Below are 17142 nucleotides of genomic sequence, written 5' to 3'. Positions count from 1 at the left end.
TTCATTTCCAATTCTAAAAGTCATAATATATAATGACTCTCCAAGTTGGAGCACAGTGGAAATCAAACTGATGCATATTTGCCCCAGGTCCCTGGGCTTCTCCAGCCCCCTTTTATTCTTGGAAGAATATATGCATCTCAACCATGTGTTGCACTAATTGGTAAGAGTGTTCCATTTTGAGTCTGTAACAAATCACAAGTTTGGGAAAGAAGAGAGTGCCTGAGATAGGAATGTTACAAGTGTCTTGCAGACTTCAGTTACCTCTTTTGAGAAGAAAGTCCTTCTGCAATCTAAAATGAGGTATTTTTTAAAATAATATGTAGCAAACATTTAATTAATAAATACCTATTATGTACTAGGCTCTGCTCTAGAACTTGAGGCACAGTGTGTGTGTGTGTGTGTGTGTGTATGGGAGACCCCCCCCACCAAAAGACAATATGTCCTGCTTTCGTGGAGCTTATTTCTTGTGGTGGGAAACACATAATAAACAATATGCTTAATAAGTAAGTATATAGCAAAAACTAAATTATATACTATGTTAAAAGTTGCTAAATTCTGTGGACAAAGGTAAGGGGGAATGGAAGTTTATAATTAGAAATAGGGTAGTTAGGGTATATCTTACTGAGAAAGAACTTTGAACTAAGACCTGAAGGAGGTGAAGGAGTAAAAAAATGCCTATCTGAGGAAGGATGCCTACAGCAGAAACAGCGAAGAGGCAAGAATATGGCTTACAGGTTCTAGGAATAGCAAAGCAGTCTGTGAAGCTGGAGAGGTGTGAATAGGCAGGTATGTTGAAAGGGAGGAATCCGAGATGCTTGGTCTGGCTGGAAAAAATACCACTGAGCCTACTAGAGTAACTTCCATCCTCATCAGCAGCATAGCCTGGTCTCAGACTTTTTTTCCTTGTAGGAACTGTAGGAGTCTCAGGAATGGGACTCCCTGCTAATCTTGAGATACCAAGTTAGCAGAATATCCATCCTCTCATCAGCAATAAAGCATCCAGCCTTTGCATCTGTAACAGTCTCCCCTGTAATTTATGCATTCTTTGGTTTAAATGCTGACTCTATCATTATCTGCGTTTATTACCATTGCCATTGCGTATGTTTGATGGGGGACAGGGAGGCAGGAAACCTCTGGGCAGATTCCAAGTTGGAAATATGCATTTCTCTTCACTCTCACTTCTCCGCTAGTCCTCTGCCTTTCCCAAGGCCTGAGCCATGGACAGCTGTACATAATGCTATGAAATAGGTAAGTGTTCTCAGTGGCCCTCTTGAACTTTTCTGTGTCTGCCTCCTTTCTTGTCCCTACCATGCCTCTCCCAATGTTCCTGACTTCTAAGAACCCAGTGTGGTATAGGGTATCTGCACCCCCCCTCCCTACCCCCTATGAACGATCAGTACTTACTTTCAGCCAGGAGCTGATCATATTAACATAAACCTGGTGATTACCTCTTGTGGGGCAGGTTCTGCTTTTTGACAGGAAATAAAAAAATTACTCTTGTATGTTGCCATTTTATGTGTCAACAAGTTAGAATGGAGAGGATATAGGGGTGATGGGGAGGTGTTTCTCAGCATCCTGGAACCCTGAAAATTATTACCAAATGGTAGGCAGCCACCTACTCAGAGAACCAGTGAGGGCCCCTGATGCCCCCTTACCTCCAGCTCAGTGCTACCTGCTTTCCATAAATCACCTTTCTCCAGGATTTCACTGCCTTCCCCCCCCCCCTTTTTTTTTTGTTAAGAAACCTTCTGTAGATAGTAAGATATATAAAGTGTTTGTGTGAGTGTCTGAATTACTCTTCCTCTTGGGAGACAGGAAGTGGCTCAAGACATGAGGGAGGGGTGGAAGGAATTGTTGCCCAATGACCAGCAACTTGGTTTATTTCACAAGATTATGTTTTCCGTGTTGCTTGCAGTGTGAAATAGTGTGCACAGGTGCCCCCATTTGATTCAATTTCAACCCTCATAATGATTGATGATCCCACCTGATCACAGCCAGCTCACTTTGCTGTTCGCCCTGGTCCGCTGGGCTGCAGTCTATGAGTGGGGAGCCAGAGCCAGACATTTTAAGGACTCAGAATGAACAAGCATGTCTGTCTCTCCCCTCTCCAAATGTTCACCCATTTGGATTTTTTACTCAATCAACCAAAGTCTAATCTACATTTCTTTGAGAAGAGGCACTGCCAGAGCAGAGAGAGTATTAAACTGAATGGAGGAGTTACAAATACTAGAAACGTGAATGCCCTGGAGAAACTAAAATGAAGAAGAGGGCGTTTTGTGACCCAGATATGACCTTGTGTCCTTGTGTTCTAACCATCGCCGTCATCACTTCAGCATCATCATGAGTTAACACAATAACCATCAGTTGTTGCATATTTATTATGTTGTCATTTTTACAAGTACTTTATGAGAATAGATTCTTTAAATTATCTCAACCACCTTGAACAGTCACTCTTATATATTTTTTTTAAGATTTTATTCATTTATTTGACAGACAGAGGTCACAAGTAGGCAGAGAGGCAGGCGGAGAGAGAGGGGGAAGCAGGCTCCCTGCTGAGCAGAGAGCCCGATGCGGGGATCGATCCCAGGACCCTGAGATCATGACCTGAGCCGAAGGCAGTGGCTTAACCCACTGAGCCACCCAGGCGCCCCAAAAAGTCACTCTTATTATCCCCACATCTCCAACAAAGAAACTGAGGTTTTAGAGGGGTTTAGTTTCATGCCTCATATCTAAGCCAACCACGTAGGCAAAAATCTCTATAGCCAAATAAATGGTTAAAATGTGTATGTATAAATATAGATAGATCTGTAGGTAGTAATACATTTTAGCAAGATTCTAAAGAGCTTCTTTACATAGGAACCTTTCCTGGTGTCTTAAGATAGGATTCTGTCACACGTTGACTGCTCAGGCACGTATCTTCTGCTCCAGTAAGCCACCTCTGCATCACCCTTGATCTGATGCCTCCTCTCTCTTTGTTGGATCTCTTTCTCTGTTTTGTTTTGTTTGTTTGTTTGTTGTTGTTTTTTCTACCCCAGTAGAGACATTTGGCTCCTCCTGGGAAGGTGTCTATGAACAAAGGATGCAAAGACTTCTTTGTTAATGAGTCTAAATACCACCTCCTCTGAGAGGCCTCCGTATCACCAAGGCAGAGAGCTCCCTCCTCTGTGCTTGCAAAGCACATTGTTTCTAGTTCAGTTAATAAGACTGCTCATATTATTAATACAGCATTCTATGCAGTGCTGCACAGCCCTTCCTTGAAAGCGCCAGGCTTTGTTCTAAGACTTTAACATTTACTGACCCATCTAATTCTCCCAATAACCCTGCAAGGTTGGTGTTATTGCTAATACACATAAGGAACGGAGGCACAGAGATCAGTAACTTGCTCAAGGTCATCTAGCTAGTGAGTGGCAAGGTCAGGATTATGGAGCTTGGCAGTTTGGTGCCAGCACGTGGGCCCAATCACATTCCCTTTCCACAGTGGGCTTTAGCCTGTTCACAAGGCTGTGGTCCTAACTGGGCTGCAGCCTCCTCAAAGGCAGAGAGTGTACCTTGCGCATCTCTCTGTCCTCAGCTCTGGGCACATTGCCTGGCACCTAGCAGCACCTGGGAGTTATTTGTTGGGTGATTGGGTGAAAGAAGGGTGTTTCCTAGAGAAGGACTGAGAGGCAGCCAGAGCAAACCAGCCGGGTTTCTCTCTGCTTTAAGGCATTAAATTGCTGCCCTGATCCTTAGTTTCAGGACAGAGAAAGCAAGAGGCAGTGGAGGTATTGCAGAACAAGCACTGTTTGACTCGGACCTTCTCTGACACTGTCCCTTCTTGCCTCTCTTCTGTTTGCATCTAAAAACCTACCTTGGTTTTCCCCCACTTGGGCTGCACACTTCATTGTCCTTTGTCCTGTCAGTTACGTCTCCATGTAGCACCTGTTGCACTTCGTTACAACAACCTATATATGTCTGTCGCCCCTTCTTTGCCACCCTGACAATGAACTCCTTGAGGGAATGACCTTGTCTTTATCACCTGCCCAGTGACTGATGCAAAGCCTGGCCCACGACAGTCCTTCAAACCATGCTTTCTAAATGAAAAGATGCCTAGCCATCGCTAGACCTGGTACAGGTGGGCCAAGAAAGTACAAGAAGGAAGAAATTGTTACACCTTTGGGGGGGGGGAACCCACCATATCTCCAAGCCCAAAGAATGGAGACTTATTTATTTATTTATTTGTCATCATCTTTCCTCTGCTTCCTTCTAGCTCTTGTCTTTTGATAAACAATGTGGACGCATTCTCTTAGGATTGGTTAAGAGAAGCAAGAAAGGTGGTTGGATTGGGTCGGGGGTGGGTAGTTAGAGGAAACATAAAACAATAAAGATGATTTAATTTATATCTGATCACAGCAACCAGCTGGCTCTGCCATCAATTATTACACCCTAGAAGTTATTAAAGAGCACCTCTGTCATAGGTACCTTATTAGCTCAGGATTTATGGAGCGCAGAGCCACAGCAGGAAATACTGATATTTCTCTCACAGCGTCACTGTGGATGTCAGGGTTGTCTATCTCTCAGCCCTATCTCTTCTCACATATCCTCACGCTTAGGCCCTGTAGACTCAGGCTCAAGTCCCAGAATATTTTGCTCCTAATATGGAAATCTCTCTCACTTATGCTTCAGTTCATTTTGTGTATTTCATATTTGTGGGTATTATATTCCTGCAAAAATATTCCTGGACTCATTCAAATACTTCTAGAGTTTTCTGTATCATAAGTCACGTTCTTTGATAGGACCTCTGGTTTCAATCTACTTTTTAAGAGGAAAAAAAAAACTAGACATCAGATCTCACTTTATATACGGTGGCATGAATCCCAGAACTTGAGCCCTTAGTTTCATTGGCCTATGCTCTGTCTTCCCTCATTGAAGCCCCAGTGTAAATAGGTCTCAGCTTTCACCTAAGGAAATTTCCAGGTTCCTTACTCAGGTCTCTGTACTTAATATAAATAAATAAGTTGCCTTTACATAAAAGGCACATTTCTTTTTAACAAAATTAGATGCTTTTCTCATCCCTAGAAGCAATTTATTCCTAATTATAACCAATTATTATGTGTGATATTAGAAAAAAAATCCATCAAATTGCATTTTAAAATTTGGAAACTTGGTAGGGAAGAGTAACAATATGGAGTCATTTGTGTCAGTTCAAGTCAGTTGTGGAATTTTTCCTTTTAAGATAAGATTTTTGAGAACTGAAAGAATTTCCACATTTTGATCTTTTGAAGTACCAAAGTGACAACACAGGCAGGAAGAAATGACACAAGAAAAGCAGCAATTTAGTTATTTACGCAGAAATGCAGAGTTAGGTGTTATTAATGAGTGGCTAGATCACACTTGACATTTTACAAAGTGACTTATAGTCACACCTATGCGTGTGGGTGCGTGCTCACACACACACACGCTCACACACACACACACACACTTATATATACCACATGTGCAATAGAATAAGAGGGTAGAACTGGTTCTTCTTCCTTAGAGGCAGAATCAACCATAAATAGTGCCCATTTTGGCAAGAGAAATAAAAGTAGTACATGCAGGAAATGGAGAGTTCAGGAATGAAATCCATGAATACTAGCTGGGCGAGCTTCATATGCACTCTCATCAGTCACTCATACACATACATACATAAACACACACACATACACATACACAAATATGTAGGCATTTATATCCTTTTACAAGTCCTCACTGGGTCTAGATTGCTATTGCTGCTCTCATCTTAGGGTCGAAGGAATCAAACTGCTTGTGGGAATAATGTCCAAAGTAGTATTAGATATATGAGCTCCAAATACTTACACTTTCACTCGGCTGGTGACCTCATGGTTTCTCAAACGTCAGCTAGGTGAAGTGGGTGGTGGGCTGGGCTCTTTATTATTTATTTTTTGTAGACTTATTGACGTATAATTGACAGATAAATTTGCATATTTTAAGACCTATAACATAATTTTATGTACAGTAGTCCCCCTTTATCTGCAGGGAATAAATTCCAGGATCCCCAGGGGATGTCAGAAACCATGCATAGCACCTAATACTATGTATACCACATTTTCCTCCAGATCTGCATACCTGCAATGAACTTTAATTTATAAATGAGGCGCAGTAAGAGATTAACAACAACAATAATAAAATAGAACAAATATAACAATATACTGTAATAGAAATTACGTGAATGTGATTTTTCTTGAAATATTGTACCACACTTAACCCTTCTTCTTGTGATGATGTGAGATGATAAAAATGCCTACCTGGTGAGATGAACTAAGGTGCATGACCTAGGCATTGTGACATAGTGTTAGGTTGCTGTTGACCTGACGATATGTCAAAGGAAGATCATCAGGTTCTGAACCATGGGTAACTAGAACTGCAGAAAAGGAAGCCATGGAGAAGAGGGAAATTACTGTCCATGTCCACTGTGAAATGATTACTACAGTGAAACTAACAAGTCCATCACCTCACATAGTCACCTTTTTGTTTTTCTGGTGAGAGTACTTAAGATCTAGCAGATTTCAAGTATATGAGACAGTACTAACTACAGTCACCAAGCTATACATTAAACCCCCAGAAGTTACCCATCTTATAACTAAAAGTTTATACCCTTTGACCAACATCTTTCCATTCCTCCCACCCCCATGTCCCCAGTAACCACATTCCACTCGTCTCTGTGAGTTTGACTTCTTCATATTCCACACGTCTTCCTTTCTTGTCTTCCTGTGTTTGGACCATTAAACTTAGCATACTGTCTTCAAGGTCCATCCACGTCACAAAGGGCCAGATTTCCTTTTTTTTTTTTTTAATTAATCCTTTTTTATATCTATCTCAGCAGCTATCTCACATTTTTAAATCTATTCATTTATCAACAGATACTTAGGTTGTTTCCATATCTTTGCTACTAGGAATAATACCACAATGACTTCATCCTTTTGTATATATACCCAGAAGCAGGATTGCTGGGTCATATGTGAGTCCTATTTTTAATGTTTTTGAGGAACTCCGTAATATTTTCCATAATGGCTATGTCACTTTGCACTCCCCCCAACAGTATGCAAGATATTCCTATCTCCCTGCCTTTACCCACACTTGTTACCTCCCGATTTTTTAGTAATAGCCATCCTAACAGGTGTGAGGTGATAGTTCCTTGTGATTTTGATTTTCATTTCCCTGATGATTAGTAATATTGAGCACTTTTTCATATACCTGTTGGCCATTTGTATGTTCTATTTGGAAAAATGTCATTTTAGGTCCTTTGCCCATTTTAAAATAGGTTGTTGTTGGTTTTGTTGTTGATAGTTATTGAATTGTAGAAGTTCTTTTTATTTTTTATTTTGTTAACCCCTTATCAGATATATGGTTTACAAAGAACTTCTCTCATTCGTATGTTACCTTTTCTTTTTTGTTGATTGTATCCTTTGCTGTATAGGAGCTTTTTAGGTCAGTGTAGTCTCAGTTGTTTATTTTGGCTTTTGTTGCCTTTGCTTTTGGTCTCATTTCCCAAAAAAAGTCATTGTCAAGGACCTTTTCCCTATGTTTTCTTCTAGGAGTTTTATGGTTTCAGGAATTACTTAAAGTATTTAATTTATCTTAATATTTGTACATGATATAAGAAAAGGGTCTTATGTTTTTCTTTTGCATGCGGATACCCAGTTTCCCCAACTCCATTTATTGACAACACAGTCCTTTCTCTATTCTGTATTCTTGGCACTTTGGTCAAAGATTAGTTAACTGTGTATGTGTGGGTTTCTGGACTGTCCATTCTGTTCCATGGGTTTATGTGTCTGTTTTCATGCCAGTTACATATTATTTTGATTACTGTAGCTTTGTGATATAGTTTGAAATCAGGATATGTGATGCCTCCAACTTTGTTCTTCTTAAGATGTTTTAGCTATCTCGATTTTTTTTTTTTTTGGTTCATTACAAATTTTAGAAATCTTTTTTTCTATTTCTGTGAAAAATGCCACTGGAATTTTGATAGGAGTTGCACTAAATCTGTATATAGCTTTGGGTAGTATGGATATTTTAATGACATTAATTCTTCCAATCCATGAACATTTGTTTTTGTCTTCTTCGATTTCTTTCATTGGTGTTTTACAGTTTTCAATACATAGATCTTACACCTCCTTAAATTTATTCCCAAGCATTTTATTCTTTTTGATGCTGTCATAAATGTGTTTTCTTAGTTTTTGTTCCAGATAGTTTGTTGTTGTATGGAAATGCAAGTGATTTCTGTAAGTTGATTATAAATCTTGCATCTTTAATGAGTTGATTTATTAGTTTTAACAGGTTTTATTTTTCCGTGTGTGTGTGTGTGAGTGTGTGGAGTCTTTAGGGTTTTCTCTATGTAAGATCCTGTCATCTATAAACAGACCATTTTACCTCTTCTCTTCTGATTGGGATGCCTTTTATTTCTTTCTCTTGCCTAATTGTTCTGGCTAAAATTTCTAATACTGTGTTGAACAGAAGTAGCAAGAATGGGCACACTTTTCTTATTCCTGATTTTAGAGGAAAAGATTTCAGTTTTTCACCATTGATTATGATATTAATAGCTATGAACTTGTCATATAGGACTTTTGTTATATCAAGATACATTCCTTCTATACCTATTTTTGAGAGTTTTTTAAAAAAAATTTTTATTTCTTTTCAGCATAACAGTATTGATTGTTTTTTCACCACACCCAGTGCTCCATGCAATCCGTGCCCTCCCTAATACCCACCACCTGGTTCCCCCAACCTCCCACCCCCTGCCCCTTCAAAACCCTCAGGTTGTTTTTCAGAATCCATAGTCTCTCATGGTTCACCTCCCCTTCCAACTTCCCTAATCATGAAAAGATATTAAATTTTATTAAATGCTTTTTCTGCATATATTGAGATCATCGTGTGTTTTTTTAAGGGGGATTTATTTATTTGTTTGAGAAGGGAGGTGAGGCCAAGGGAGAGGAAGAGAGAGTCTCAAGCAGACTGCACTGAGCACAGAGCCCAATGTGGGACTTGATCCCACGACCCTGAGATCACAACCTGAGCCAAAGCCAAGACTCGGATGCTTAACTGCCTTTGCCACTCAGGCACCCCAGTCATATGACTTTTATCTTTCATTCTGTTAATTGAGTGTATCACATTTGTTGTTATCTGTGCATGTAGACCCATCCTTGCATCTGAAGGATAAATCCCACTTACGAATGATACATGATTCTTTTAATGTGATGTTAAATTCAATTTGCAGTATTTCATTCAGTATTTTTGCATCTGCGTTCATCGGTGATGTTGGTTTATAATTTTCTTATGGTGTCCTTAACTGGCTTTGTATGAGGATAATCTTGACTTCTTAAAATGGATTTGAAAATGTTCCTTCCTCTTGAATTTTTTGGAAGAGTTTGAGGTGGATTGGCATTAATCCTTTGAATGTTTGGTAGAATTCATCAGTGAAAGTATCTGGTCCTTGACTTTTTTGGGGGAGGTTTTTGATTACTGACTCAATTTCTTTACTAGTAATTGGTCTGTTCAGATTTTCTGTTTTATCATGATTCAGTCTTTGTAGGTTGTATGTTTCTGGGAATTTGCCCATTTTTTCTATGTTGTCCAATTTCTTGGTGTATAATTGTTCCTAGCAGTTTCTTATGTATTTCTGTGCTGTCACTTGTCTCTTCATTAATGACTCTTGAGACTCTTAGGGTGTTCCTTTCACAAAACAGCTGACCAAACTATTAAAGCCAAAGGGAACCTAGAGGCTCTGGGTTTAATTCCCTTCTTTTACAAAGAGGAAACCTGGGCCAGAGAGGGACCAGATCTATTTATGGTCCCATAACTTCTCAGTGCCTAAAGTCAGACCTTCCTTTCAAGACCTCCTCTTACCACTGTATGGTACTTTCTAGGCTTGTGGAGTTTATCACTCTCTGTCACTCTCTCCATCCTGGCAGTGGCCATCATTTATGTTGGTTGAAATCAACGTCATTACATAATTCCCCTTATCCCGGAGCAATCAGTTGCACTGGATTCCTTTAATAGATCGAGAACTGTATGTACCTGTGCCCTGAGTACAGTACACTCTAGAGCTCCCAAAATGGAAGTTTTATCCATTCAAGAAATATTTGTTGAATGCCTACTCTTTGCCAGGCCCCTTTCATGTATTATAAATGCAGCAGGGTATGAGACAGCCTCCACCCTCATGGAACTTTATCATTAGGAAAATAGAATCCACAACAATCACTGGCTGCAGATGAGCAGCTGCTCATTTTGGGGAGGTGTGTGGCCCCTGTGGTCCACTGTAGTTCTTGGCATTCATTTGAGGTATTGCTATGTCCTAATACTTACCGGCTAAACTTATTTCAGTTTCTTGCCTCGTCTCTGATTTTTAAATCTCATATTTTAAGTTTAAACCCCCTGAGTCACAACTTTACCCTCATAGAGTAAGAACCTGATGACTTTCAACAGTAAGGACAAGCGTGATTTCAAGTTCCCAAGCCCCATCCAGCTGGATTCAGTCTCTGGATATTAGAGGATGAAATAAATCAGGCTTTGTGATCAGGACAGGTGCCCGAGGAGACAAAAATACACTAAGCAGGGGATACCTTAAGTCACAACTGAGGGACATCATGGGAGTGGATGTTGGTGGAGGAGGGAGGGCAGCTTTAATCAGAGAGAGTGATTATGGAATCTAATTAGCCTCTCATTTTCATTTGCAGAAGGAACATTCAATTCACTTAACGCCACTCCACAGATCCTTCTACTCCCATCTGTACCCAGGGGAAAACAAATTCCAATGTAATAGAGGATTTGGACAGCAGTAGACTCTAGCAGGGAGAGTGTGTAGCCGAAAATGAGGGGGCCTGGGTTTCAGTCTTGGCTCTACCTCTAGTAGCATTGTGACCCTGAACACAGTGCCTCACCCCTAGAGGACCCAGGGCCCATCTGCTCAGTATGGAGATTGGATTAAAACATTTTAAAGGTCTCTTTAGCTGCAAAATGCTATTCCTGTTTTTTTCACTGCATATCTCCATACTATGGCCTAGTAAGGCATGCAGTTACCATTTGGAAATTACTGACTATAGTTATGTTGATAAGAGCTTGAGCTTTGGAATCAGGCAAACCTGAATCGAGTGGTGACCCTGCCCACTTAGCTTTGGGCCAGTTACTTAATCTTTCTAATGCTTAGTTTACAGAATTAGAACAATAATAATACTTGTCTTAGAGAATTGTTCTATGGATCAAATGGGCTAAAGCATTCAAAGCACTTTGAACCATGCTCAGAGCATTGTAAGATTCAGTAAATGCTTAGCTGTTACTATCTACTGATCTGGTTAGCTAAAAGTTTTAGAATAACTTGGATATTTTATTTAATTTTTTTAAAAAAATATGGGGTGGGTCTCTTTTAAAAAAAAATTGCTTGATGACACGGCTGGGGAGGTTTAATGCTGGGTAAGCTAAGTAATGGAGTGAGACCAAAATAACTCCACAGATATAAAGCATTTAATGTGGGAATAAATGAAGTTGCCACTCAGAACTAACAGCCAGAGTCCTGGCTGGGCTGTAATTAATGAATACAATGGCCGAGATTTATAAGGATATTTTAAGAAGTAACTGCATTGCATGGGTTTTATGCCTGGGCTGAAGTAAGATCAATGGGAAATCCACTCAGTTCAAGATTTAATGGGTGGGGATGAGACTTTGTCCCCAGAGTTGGGGCTTTGTGCAGTAGTGGCTACGTGGGATATTTTCTCCCAGGGAATGTGAAAAAATTTGTGGATCACTTGGAGCCAGAGGAGAAAGAATGATAGCCCACACCTCTTTCCCCATTAGAAAATGCAGAGAAGCAACTCCCAACTCAAACTTTTCCAGAAGGCCTTCTCTTTTAATGCCTTACGTATATCCTGGCTAGAAGGTAGGTTGTTTCCTCTGCCTTTTTTCTTGAGGAAGATTTGCAACAGAACCGCAGCGGGTACAGCATACCTTGCTGCCAGAAGCTTGGGCATCCCAAGGAAGTAAGTGTTGGGTCCCTGAGATGGCAGATAAGCATACCACAGGCCTCTGCAGATGGCTTTGCTGTCGGCAGGGATAGCTAGTGCTTTTCCGAAGTTCATTTCAGGTGGCCATTTGTACCCTGGGGCCCTGCAGTAAGCTGCGATTTTTTGATTTGTCTCATTTTCCTCAGGAGCAGAGACGTAACTCATAATGTCCTTCTAAGACCTCTGCAGTGGGATTTGGGGATAAAATGCACATATATGTTTTCAGTTCCCCTTTTACTTTGTGCTCAGGGAGGACTGAAGAACCAGAGTGCAGCTTGCTGAGTCTCCCTGGACTTTACTTCTGAGTACACGAGACCAGGAAAATGTCTAATTTAGGTTCACCCCTAGGGAAGGTGATTTTCCATCTTCCCTTGGTCCATTCTGAACACTTTTATGCTGTGCCAGCTTTGTTCCTGTGGTTCCTTCTGTCTGCATGTCCTTCTCCCCAGAGCCCACCTCAGCTCCTTTAAGGGTCCTTTTCTGGGCTAGCAGTGACCTTGGCTGAAGATAAACCTGCACATTTTGTTCTCATTGTTCATGGATTTAATACCTGGCTCCCTGCACGTCACTGGCTTGCAATTTTTGTAGCTTTGTGGCCCTTTCTTTTTCATAGTTCACCCTGTTCTTTAGTCCTGCTTCTTATAAATACCTTCTTTGTGAAATACTCATCAACTACTTACAAGTTTCAATTACAGATCTTTAGTTTTGTTTTCTGAATATGATTCTTAACATTTCTTTCTTAGTTACTCCATGGGCAGAGAACCTTGTGGTGAGATATAGGTCTCCATTAGTCCCAAAGATATATTCAATGCATTTATATGGAATTTTACATTTTATTAGTAATATAAAAATGTAGCTCATATTCAAAATCTAATCGCCCCCCAACAATACTATAAAGTAACTATCATTATCCCAGTTTTACAGATGAAGAAAAACAGAGGTCCAGGAAAGTTAGGTGATTTGCCTAAAGTCATTCAATTAGAAAGTAGAAAATTAAGACTTGAATATGAGTTTCGATTTTAAGTTCAGTTTCTAATCTACTGCATCATGAACTGACCTAAGGGATCGGGGCTCCTGTGTGTTTTTCTCATTTTCTATGACCAGTAGTCTCTGGGTTTATATATCAGGGTCAATCTGTTTCTTCATCCTCTTGCCGAGATGCTACAGGTTCAGGTTACAGAGCCTTTGCCTTTCCCGTGAAAAGTCATGCAAAAAAGAGTGTGGACTTATCCTAGAGAACAGGCACCTAAATGGATTCTATCACAATCATTTCTCTCTGCTTGGTACCAAAAAGACACCTGAGTAGAGTTGTCTTACTAACAAATGCAAGGAACAGATACTCTTCGTAAAAGAAAAGATAATCTTTATGTCTGATCGTTTAGGAAATTACACAGTGAACCAGTCATTTACTTTGATGAACAGTATTTATTACGTATCTACGAACACCTAAGTATTAGGTAACATTGGACAAGGGCACAGAGAAATGTAAATAGTTGCTGAGGATCCTCAGATAACTAAGACACACACTTGTCTTACTGAATCATAATCAGCAATGGGGGAGGAGATTAAGGGAGATAAATACCTGTTAAACAATATTATATAATGTGCGTAGTGTGACACACATACACCTTGAGAAGGTGTATCTGAAGGGCAAGTATGTCTGTTCATCCCTCTCTCTCTGGTGCTCAGCATGGTGCATGGTGCATAAACATTTTCACCAGCTCTTCTGAGAGTGAAGGAATAGAACCATGAAAGGACAGAAGAGAATATATGACTCTCTTGGAGAGGTGTGGAAAAAGGCAACCAGAAAAAGGCTTTGTACATGAGGTGATATTTAAAGTCTTTTTATTTGAATCTCCCTGATGGCTAGTGATGATGAACATTTCTTCATGTGTCTGACAGCCATTTGTATGTCTTCCTTGGAGAAGTGTCTGTTCATATCTTCTGCCCATTTTTTGATAGGATTATCTGTTTTGTGTGTGTTGAGTTTGAGAAGTTCTTTACAGATCCTGGATATCAGGCTTTTGTCTGTACTGTCATTTGCAAATATCTTCTCCCATTCTGTGGGTTGCCTCTTTGTTTTGTTGACTGTTTCCTTTGCTGTGCAGAAGCTTTTGATCTTGATGAAGTCCCCAAAGTTCATTTTCGCTTTTGTTTCCTTTGCCTTTGGAGACATATCTTGAAAGAAGTTGCTGTGGCTGATATCGAAGAGGTTACTGTCTATGTTCTCCTTTAGGATTCTGATGGATTCCTGTCTCATGTTGAGGTCTTTTATCCATTTTGAGTTTATCTTTGTGTACGGTGTAAGAGAATGGTCATTGAGATACCACCTTACACCAGTTAGAATGGCCAAAATTAGCAAGACAGGAAACAACATGTGTTGAAGAGGATGTGGAGAAAGGGGAACCCTCTTACACTGTTGGTGGGAATGCAAGTTGGTGCAGCTACTTTGAAGAACAGTGTGGAGATTCCTCAAGAAATTAAAAATAGAGCTTCCCTATGACCCTGCAATTGCACTACTGGGTATTTACCCCAAAGATACAGAGGTAGTGAAAAGAAGGGCCATCTGTACCCCAACATTCATAGCAGCAATGGCCACGGTTGCCAAACTGTGGAAAGAACCAAGATGCCCTTCAATGGATGAATGGATAAGGAAGATGTGGTCTATATACACTATGGAGTATTATGCCTCCATCAGAAAGGATGAATACACAACTTTTGTATCAACATGGATGGGACTGGAAGAGATTATGCTGAGTGAAATAAGTCAAGCAGAGAGAGTCAAGTATCATATGGTTTCACTTATTTGTGGAGCATAACAAATAACATGGAGGACATGGGGAGATGGAGAGGAGAAGGGAGTTGAGGGAAATTGGAAGGGGAGGTGAACCATGAGAGACTATGGACTCTGAAAAACAATCTGAGGGTTTTGAAGGGGCGGGGGTGGGAGGTTGGGGGAACCAGGTGTTGGGTACTAGGGAGGGCATGGATTGCATGGAGCACTGGGTGTGGTGCAAAAACAATGAATACTGGGACACCTGGGTGGCTCAGTGGGTTGAGCCTCTGCCTTCGGCTCAGGTCATGATCCCAGGGTCCTGGGATCGAGCCCTGCATGGGACTCTCTGCTCAGCAGGGAGCCTGCTTCCCCCTCTTTCTCTGCCTGCCTCTCTGCCTACCTGTGATCTCTCTCTCTGTGTCAAATAAATAAATAAAAATCTTTAAAAAAAAAACAACAATGAATACTGTTACGCTGAAAAGAAATAAAAATTAAAAAAGAATAAAGTCTTTTTAAAAAAAAATGTAGGGGCACCTGGGTGGCTCAGTGGGTTAAAGCCTCTGCCTTCATCTCAGGCCATGATCCTAGGGTCCTGGAATTGAGCCCCGCATCGGGATCTCTGCTCAACGGGGAGCCTGCTTCCTCCTCTCTCTGCCTGCTTGTGATCTCTCTCTGTCAAATACATAAAAAATCTTTAAAAAAAAATTTAAAAAAAGAGAGTGGAAGTCTCCAGAAAGGCAGAGCAGGTTCAGTATGAAAGAAGGAGTGGGAGAAATCACAACTTGTAAAAAAAAAAAAAAAATAGTAGGTCTCTACAAACAAGTAGGGATTTATTTTAAGGAGAAGTGTGGGGAGAGGGGAATGTGGGTTCTGAAAGAAGAGGACATGGAAGATGTGGCTAGAAAGGGAGTTGGGGCAGGGCTTTGGGTTCATGCTAAAGGATTTGATTCTGCTTTATAGGTGCTGGGAAGCAGAGAATGTGTTAAGGCTGTGAAGTGACAGGTTTAGGTTTATATTTAGAGTGGGACAGAGACTGAAGTCAGGTCTCCATGAAGGCACCGTGTGTTTCTTCACTGCAGCCTTGTGGGTCTTTACAGGACAGCACAGGCTGAAGCACGATTGATGAGGATGCTATGATCTGAGGTAGGAAAGTTGGGGTAAAGAAGGGTTGTTAGCATGGGAACAAGGGAGACTGGGATGGAGGTCATGATGTATCATGCTGAATTCAAGATGCCTTTGGGAAATCCAAGGGGATGTATTCAGGAGACAAGTTGTGACAAAAGACTGGATTTGTGGAGAGAAGTGGAATCTAGGAATTTATAGGTAGAAGTTATCAGCATGTAGGAATTATGCACTATTAGAATGAATGAAGTCACCTTGGGGAGAGCAGTAAGAAGGCTTAGAAAATGCTTCTTGGCATTAGCCATCTCTTAGACTGATAAGGCAGTTTTGAGTATTGAGTCCCCTTTGTCTAGAAGCATCTTTTTCTGATAAGAGTAAAAAGACCCATTTTTATCTCTGACCCTGTGAGGTAGAAAATCTTGAGATTATTTTTATGAACTTTAAAGGAAGTCTTTCCTTCAGTTCCTCATCCTCACTAATACCATTCAAGTTAATTCAACACCCTGACCAAGCCCCTGGTATATGAGAATCACTATATTAGGTATTGTAGGGCTTACAAAAGAAGTGAACCCTCCCTTCAAGGAACGTCTAGCTTCTAGAGAACAGTAAGCAAGTGACTATAGGGCAAGGTGGAAGAAGAAATTACCATTTGCATTAACGAACTGGATGCTCTGAGTATTCAAAGATGAAGGAATTCATATGTTTGCAAAGGTCAGGAAATGTTTCATAGGAAAGGTGATCTTGAAGAAGAACAGGTTAATGATGGGCTGATAGTAGAGATTAGTGGTAGAAGAAACAATAAAATAAAAGTGATAGAGGATGAAGTTCACCTGGTTTGTAGGAAATGTTGGGCATTAAACCTGAGAAGGTGGATGAAGGCCTTGAATACCAGGGCAAAGAGATTGTATTTGATTTCACAGTTTGAGGAACTCAAACTCTCTTTCAACAACATTTAAGTGGTCAGTGGTAGGCCTTCCCCAGTTTCAGAACAAATGGGTGTTAGAAGAACTGTGGTTGGTCCTTCTTCAAGGAGAAAGTTAATCGATTGGTATTACAAAGTCATCATACATGGCCAACCAAAGTTGAAACCCACTTCTGAAGATAGATACTGTTTGTTTAGGACTAAGCCACAGCCCCAATTCCCATACCCTTAGATCCAGATCTGTATTTTCTTAGTACATGGTTCCCTTGAGGGGACTGCTCTTGTTT

Source organism: Martes martes (genome assembly GCF_963455335.1).
Source record: "Martes martes genome assembly, chromosome: 15".
Taxonomy (NCBI): Eukaryota; Metazoa; Chordata; class Mammalia; order Carnivora; family Mustelidae; genus Martes; species Martes martes.
This window is presented reverse-complemented; position numbering follows the sequence as displayed.